The sequence below is a fragment of the Suricata suricatta genome, chromosome 4 (assembly GCF_006229205.1).
Source record: "Suricata suricatta isolate VVHF042 chromosome 4, meerkat_22Aug2017_6uvM2_HiC, whole genome shotgun sequence".
Classification (NCBI taxonomy): Eukaryota; Metazoa; Chordata; class Mammalia; order Carnivora; family Herpestidae; genus Suricata; species Suricata suricatta.
The window spans coordinates 72,306,955-72,315,453 of record NC_043703.1 but is presented as its reverse complement, the minus strand read 5'-3'; the positions used below and the strand labels follow the sequence as shown (position 1 = coordinate 72,315,453).

Below are 8,499 nucleotides of genomic sequence, written 5' to 3'. Positions count from 1 at the left end.
TGTCTGGAGAAAAAAATAAAACAGGGAGTCACATTTCCATCTTCTGTACTGCCCTACCAGGGTGCCAATGATTCCTTATTATCAAACACTGAAGACAACCGGAGCCTGCCCATTAAACACTGGCTTTCTGTAACAACTAGCCCCATTCAGACACAGATAGGAACTAAAAAACAAAAACAGCCAAAAAAAAAAAAAAAAACCTGATGGAGATGATTAAAAGGCCAAAGATTTTCAATCAATCTTTCTCAATTTCTCTTAAAAAATCAAAGCACAATATGTTTGCTTCAAAGGTGGTGTCTCTATAGCTTTTCCAGTGTCATAACCTGAATGTAGATGAAAGGAAGATGCTAGATTTGTGCTCTGTCTTTTCCTTGAGGGAACCGGTGACTAGGATAAATAGATGTATCCAATGAATCTGTCAGAAGTAAGATGCTAAGACTTAATATTGTTAAAATGCCTATATTCCCTTAAATTGCTCTACTGATGCAAAATTCTAGCTGGCTTTTCTTGAAGAACTTGACAAACTCATCCTAGAATTCATATGCACCCAAAGAGCCAAAATAATCATGAAAGGAACAGCAGGTTAGGAGGACTGATATTTCCTGATTTCGAAACTTACTACAAAGCTGTGGTAATCCAGACAATGTTCTGGTGGTGTCAGGATAGACACATGAATGGACTAGAATTGAGAGTCCAGAAATAAGCCCCTTACATGTATGGCCAATTTATTTTTGACAAAGATGACAAGATAATTCACTGGGGAAAGAATAGCCTTCTCAAAAAGAGATCCTTAGAGGGACATCTGGGGGACCCAGTCCGTTAAGCGTCCGACTTTAGCTCAGGTCATGATCTCATAGCTTGGTGAGTTCAAGTCCTGAGTTGGGCTTTTGTGATGACATCTTGGATTGTGTCAGATTCTGTCTCCCTCTCTCTCTGCCCTTCCCTTGCTTGTGCTCTCTCTCTGTCTTCCTCTCTCTCTCTCAAATATAAATAAACACCAAAAAAATTTTAAAAAGAGATCACGGACCTAAAAGTACAAGCTAGAACTACAAAACCCTTACAAAAAAACACAAGAGTAAGTCTTAATGACCCAGGTTTGGCAATGTTTTCTTAAATACGATACAAAAAGCACAAGCTACAAAAGAAGTAGGTAAATTGGACCTCATCAAAACTAAACACATTTATGCTTCAGACAATACCACAAGAAGTAAAAAGAGGGAAAGATGGCAAAGCAAGAGCAAAGAAACAGGATCCTTGTGATTCCAGAAAATCTGAAAATAAAAGGAAGGCGTATCAAGCCCTCAAAGCCACTCAAGTGAAGCAGGGACTTTTGAAAAAGAAGGAGCAGAAGAAAAGACGAGGAAAAGAGGTCAAGTTTAAGTGGCCAGAATCATTCCTAACAATTCTTGGCGGCAACAAGGTAACACGTGCACCCAAGATGATGACTGAAAGTGATTTCCATGCTTCACGTCCTGGAAATGCCACGTAAACATCCCATGGCCTTAGTTGTATTCATCCAGAGGATTCATGAGGTGATTGTACTCGTGCAGAGGACAATTGCTAGGCTTTTCCTGAAGAAGGTTTTCCGTGATGTCTTCATCAAAGTGATCCCCGAGACCATAACAATGCTACATACAGTGACCTTATGAGAACTGGGATTTCCAAATCTGAAGTCTTCCTGAGAACTCATCTTGAAACATAGACAAGCCAAGGTCAAGAAGAAAAGCATTTCTCTGGTAGATAACAGTGACAGAGGAGCACGTGGAGAAGTTGGTGTTATGTGTTCAGAAAACCTCAATCGTGAAATTGCCTTTTCAGGGAGAAGTTTCCATGTAACCTCAGGGCTCTTGCACCCTTTCCATCTCTCAGTGGCCCATCATGCTACAGAGAATAGAGTGGGCCTCCTCAAGGAGATGGGCTCACCTGGCTGTCAGGGTGAACCCCATAATTTGGCAGCTGAACTAAACCCAGATTTTCAGAAACACTGTGAATTCAAAACATGTGTTTCTGCTTTTTGGAATTCTTATACAGTATCTTCAAAGAATCTTGTTCTCTGCTGTGTCTTCAGAAGCTGCAGGGAACGGGTCAGGGAAAAGATGATGTCCCTAACAGCATCTTCCATTGACTTCCCATCACAGCCCAGCTCCAAGAGAAAGTTCCAGTGTGGCTTCCATATCAGCTGCCACTAGCACCTCTAAAATTAGCAAAGGACTCCTGCCATGAAGAAGGGTCCTACTTTGTCACATCTTTTATCCTTGGGTTTAATGTTGGTGAGTGAACAGCCAAACATGAACTCAAGACAGCAGTGGACCAAGCCCAGGAGTATACTTGGAAGCTGGGGGGTCCTAGGGCCTTGCTTTAGAAATAAGTTGAAATGGGGTGCTTGGGTGGCTCAGTCGGTAAGCATCCGGCTTTGGCTCAGGTCATGGTCTCACAGTCTGTGGGTTCAAGCCCCGCATCAGGCTCTGTGCTGACAGCTCAGAGCCTCAAGCTTGCTTCAACTTCTGTGTCCCCCTCTCTCTCTGCTCCTCTCCCACTCACTCTCTGTCTCTCTCAAAATAAAATAAAGACATCAAAAAAAGACATGGATTTAAAAAAAAAAAAGAAAAGAACTTGTATACAATCAGAAAGAAGAGAGAGAGAAAAAAGTTAACCCATTTACTCAGAACCATACTTGCAAATCCCCTGTTAATGGACTTGTATCCAGAATGTGTAAAGAATTCTCACAACTCAACAACAAGAAGATGAATCTGTATCATCAAAATCGTATACTGCTTTAAAAATGGGCAGAGGATATGAACAGACATCTCTCCCAAGCAGATATATGAAGGTCAATATACACATGAAAAGATGCATACTATTATTAATCATTAGGAAAATGCTAATCATAACCTCAGTGAGGTACCACTTCACACTTAATAGGATGGTTATAATAAAAAAAAGAGACAACAGAAAGAATGTGGAGAGACTGAAACTCCCCTGAAATGCTGATGGGAATGTAAGATGGTCCAGCCCCTGTGGAAAGCAGCAATTCCTCAGTAAGTAAACACGGAGTTACCCTATGAAATCATCATGAGAGCTTCTCATCTATGCACGTGTTGAATTATTGTTTAATTCTGGGCACCTGGGTGGCTCAGTCGGTTAGGCATCTGACTTCAGCTTAGATCATGATTTCATGGCTCGTGAGTTCGACCCCCACGTGGGGCTCTGTGCTGACAGTGCAGAGCCTGGAGCCTGCTTCAGAGTCTGTGTTTCCCTCTTTCTCTGCCTTTTCCCCACTCATGTTTTGTCTCTCTTCCTCTCTCAAAAATAAATACATATTTTTAAATTTTTAATTATATTTTAATAAGCTTATTTATTATGCATTTTCAGAAACAACCCTTTAAAAATGCCATTTGTCAGTGTATTATACATAATCCAAAAGTAATAAATGATTCAGATTAATGACTAATTAATTCCATTAACTAATTAATTCCATTAATTAGCAGGCCAGCCCTAGGGCTCTTTTGGAACCATGTCACAGACACGTCCAGCTCATCTCTGGCTCAGACAAGAATTGATAGAGACTGACACTTAACAAAAACTGTCCTTTCATACACATGGTCTTTTATGAGGCTAAAACTTGAATCTTGAGTTTGAAGGATTTCTCTTAAATCCTTGATTACTTGTTTAAATTGACATTTTCCCCCTACTTCATGTAATCCTGATGTTCCCCAATATCAATGCCTTTCCTCATTACTGCTACAATTTGTGTTACCTGGTCAATCTGGGCTCATAATACCTTAGAATGATGCTCATTAAATTTCATTATGACACCAAGGTCACCCTTCTGAGTAGCCATTAGCAACCTGAACATTTGCACTCAGTACTTGCTCCTTGTAAGTCCCAAAGCCTACTGATGTGCTTCCAGAGACACATGAAGCTCTCTGTGCTCTCGCTGCCAGTCTCCGTCTGACCTCTGTTGTGCCTTAGCCAATATCTTGAGTCTTCATTCAGTTCTTGAATTTCTTCCTAATGCTGCTTCATTACTTCCACTTCTCCTGAGAGCCTTAGTTTGCTCAGAAGGAGATTGTGCTGCTTGTGGTCTCTTGATCTTTCAACAAGGGTTGTAGCATGAGCAAAGTTCTTCTGATCTCTATTCTTTGCAGCTAAAATGGTTGGTTGGAGGACGACATGATCTATTTAACCTCCGATGGTACAGGGATAGCCCGCATGAATCCTTTCAATGAGAGAAAAGTAAGGTGCCAAGAGGAACCACGTCCAAGACTTTGAGTGGGGTTGGCTACCTAGCCCCCATTCTGAATCCCATTACCATTCTTCGGTGTCCCTTCCCTTTACCCCAGCATTTTTTTTGCCCAGGACCATGTGTGATATGTGCTCTCTCCCCATAGTTAGGGGGGTTAATGATTACCCAGTGAAACAAACAAAATGCTAATTCCTAACTGAAAACAGGATTACTCTTCCCTGAAGCAGATCTGTCTCTCCTTTTGTTTAGCATGGGCTTGTTTTTCTATTGTGCCAGAGGACACCTGAACACATCCTCACTGTTTTAGTCAGCTTGGAAACCCGGGCTGTGATGAGGGAGAATTCATGGAGTACCCCAACTATATGATGTCCTTCAAGTAGAACTCCTTGGCAACTCTTTATCTTTAGAGCTTCCCTCTCAGACCACAAAGGCCCCAAGCAAAGATGAGCCGGGATTCCAGCTGGCTTGTGCCGCCCCCCCCCCAACCTCAAGTGGAAGGTTCTGAAAGACTCGCAGCCTTTCTGACAGCATCCCAGATATGGGGCTACCTTGGCCTGTGGAGTGTAATATGCTTATTGACAGACTGAAGCTATGCATGGAGGCACCTGCATCAGTTTTGTGATATGTGAGGACATATTTTTTTGGACATCCTCTGCTCTAGACAAACTCTCAGACTGGACCACTAGGAATTGATTTGCCTCTCTCCAGCATCCATTTAACTGTAAATACTCTTCACACCAGATGCTGATAGGATGACTGAGAGTGCTCTTAAGAAAACCAAATACATTCGCCCTCAACCCCGTCCCCAAATCAGCATTTCTTAATGTGGGGCCACAGATCATATTTGTCACATAATCACCTGGGAAGTTTGTTGTTTTGTCAGACACACCTTTTCCAGGTCCATCTAAAAATGTTGGTGCCTTCAAGTCTTTAGACCCAGAGAGGGGAAGTTTGCATTTCAAACAAACTTATTTCCCACATGAGTTTAGGAACTGTTCCAGCTGAGCGGAAGCCTGGCCCTACAATCCTAAACCCTGGCATCCAACACTTGCTAAGGATATGTCATGACAAAGACTGATGGATACAAATCTCATCATAGTAAAGAAGTATATTAGGTGATTGTCCATCACAGGGCTGCTTTAAGATATCTGTGGGGCACGTTAATAGGATTTAGTTTAGAAAATCTAAGTCCTGTTTTAAGAACCCACAGATTGCATCATTTAAGTTCTACCATGTGCCATTCACATCCTTCTCTCCCCTCACCCAGACAGTGACATGCACAATTACCTTCCCGCTCTAGGCCAGTGGCTCTCAACCTTGGCTGCATATCGGAACCACCATGGGAGCTTTTAAAAATACCAAAGCCCAGCTCACAACCCAGACTGATTGCATCTGAATTTCTGCGGGGTGATATCCAAGTACTGGTATGTTTAACACTGTTCAAGCAATTCCAATGGGCAAAGCTAAAACCACAGTTCTGAGGAAACTTTGAACCCATTTCTCATAGACTCCCAGCCCATCCACATTTGGGCCAATGGTCCAGCCTCCACATCCTTCCCCATCTGTGGGAATGCACTTGCCCACAACTCCATCCATCCTCAGGGCTCTTGCACTCCAGGAAAGACTGGCATTGACCCAGTGCACACTTGCAGACCCTCTACCACCATTAAAGTTACACCATTTGGCTCCTTGCTCTGATCTGCCTGTTCTGTTCCCCTAGGCTTCCAGCTTGCTGCCTAGGGATGCCTTCCCTCTCTCACTCAGCCTTGTCTTCTGCCCTGACACAATGAAGCCACGCAGCTCCCCCATTAGAGTAGACTTTAAATTCCATCCCTTGAGAAACAAGTACTCTTTTCCATTAACCACTTACATCAGTTCACCTTCCTGGACAATGCCTCAAGTGTTGACAGCTCTGTGGGCCAGGAAAGAGAGAGGCAAGATAACCTCTCTAAACCTCAGGCTCCTAGTCTGCAAGGTGAGAATAATAATGCATAGCTCCTAGGCTCTGAGAGCCAACAGATGAGGTTGCCCTGCCTCCAAGGTGGCCTTGGATATCTTCTGTGCCCTTCTGTGGACTGAGGGCTGGTCTAGAACCTCTTGAAGAATGAAAAAGATTAGGTCAGAAGTTGGTACTTCTGGGGTCGTAGTTCAGAACCATGTCTTGAGACCTCAGGTTACCCTCCAGTCTACTTGGAGCCTGGACCTTACACCTGCTATGTCAATGGGTCCAAGAAACAGGCTACCATGGTTCAGTATCAGGTCCAAGCTGGGGAAGAGGGACAGGGCCAGACCAGACCTAGCCTACAGAACATATTTTGCAAAACTGTGCTATTGTTCTGTCATTGAGGTTAAGACCAGTTCTCCCTGGGGCACTTGCCCCACCCCCACCTATGTGACTGGCCACGTCACAGTGCCCACCCCACCAGAGCTTCTCAGTTGCCTTCTGCATCTCCTTGTAGACACTGCTGCTGCCACAGTCTTCTGGGAGCCTCATTACCTCCCATGCAAATACTAGAACCAGCCAGCAGGATGGATGTGAGGGGCAAAGACACAACATATGGAAAAGGGCGTCTCATTCTAATGAACTGTGGTACAAATCTTAGCTGTACAACTGCCAAGGAGAGAACTGCATTCTTCCACTGACTGCCACTCTGGGCAGCTGCAGAACTATCCCAGGACTGTGGCTTCCCTCTCTCCAGCCATCTTCACGGTCAGACATTCCTGGGTGTGACTCCCAGCTCAAAGCTCTATGCATGACCTTGACCATGCATTGCAGGTTTCTTGAGAGCCAGTTTCTTCATATGAAGTATGAGAACAGTTCAGAGTTATTTTAAATATTACAAATGTCAAAGTGATTCAAGATTAGAAACAACAACACATACGTGTGAAACAGCTGGCTTATCATACACACCTATTAAATCAAGGCTTTAACTATTAATATTACTGTGACTGAGAGCCAGGAAGTGTGGGATCTCATCTTTAGGGAAGGACTTTTAGAAGGAGACTTCATTAGCGTCCTCGGTAGCCCCCTTGAAGGATAACTTTCCCCACCCCCCTCTCCTAAGCCTTCTGCAGTAAGCCCACTTCCGCACCCCAGTTGCCTGTGCCCCCCCTGTCGTCTCTCACACGCAATGACTAGTGTCATGTTTTCATCCCCCTTTTAATAAGTAAGGAAATGAGTCTCCTCTGTTCATAGATGGCAGAACCAAGATGCACACTCAGTAACTTCTGGCTCTAGACTCCAGGCTCGTTCCTCTGCTTGCTCGGCCCTCTCTGCTTGCAAGAGTTACATTTGGTAACAGTTTTTGTGTTTTGTTTTGTTTTGCTTTGTTTTTATAAAATCATGATTATTGCCTCTTCTATCTATAGCATCATAGACTATAACACAATGAAAAGAGGAATGAGAAGTTGCCAAATCCCATTCAGAGATGGGTTTGGTGTTTTCCTTATGTTGGTTCATTTCTGTTTCACTGCAGCCCTATTTCTCCTGCCAAGGGACAGCCTGGAATGGATCCAAAGTTGACCTGGATCCCAGGTCTCCTTTTCTTGGTATTCTTGATACCCAGGGTAATGAGTTTCTGTTTCCCAGGCAGAGTGGCCTCCTGGACATCTGGACCTTAGCCCTTTGCTTGGAGCTGAGATTTGATGTTTTCTCCCACATATCCTGTGTCAGTATTTCCCCCATTGACTTGTGCCCTAGGGCTCCCATTCCATTCATCTGGGTCTGTTCTTATTCACAGCCCCCTCTTGCTATTCCACCCTCGTATTGTCTGGCTTGCTGGATGATGGGGAATGGCACCAGGTATCGGAAGAAATAGCCTAAGGTTAAATGTGGAGACCTCTAATAACTGGGAGACCCACCACTACCACCACCAATGACTCAATGCTTGGTGGTGGTCTTTGTGGACATAGCAGAGGCACATACCCAACACAAGTCATCCAAAGGATGAAATGACAGCAAGGAGATACAGAGCACTTAACACATACTCCATCTTAATCAAATGATGTGGAGAGTGCAACCTGCTTGCTTTTGAGGAGACAAGACACATTTACTTGAAATTCAGTACAATTTTATGTGTAATGTGTATAATATATACTTACAGTTAAGCTACAGCATATAGACCAAAGGAGTATCAAGAAGGGTCTGAGATTTTACCTTGCTTTCCCATTAAATTAGCTATCACAGTTCTATGGATATGGGTAGAAGACATGAGACTCTTGGGTCAGAAACAAAGGACTTTATTATTCATAGC

General features: G+C 43.6%; 1 pseudogene; it reads left to right on the top strand.

The window, feature by feature from the left end:
- The first annotated feature begins 1,223 nt into the window (after nt 1-1,223).
- LOC115290603 lies at nt 1,224-5,986 on the top strand (annotated as a pseudogene).
- The last annotated feature ends 2,513 nt before the right edge of the window (nt 5,987-8,499 follow it).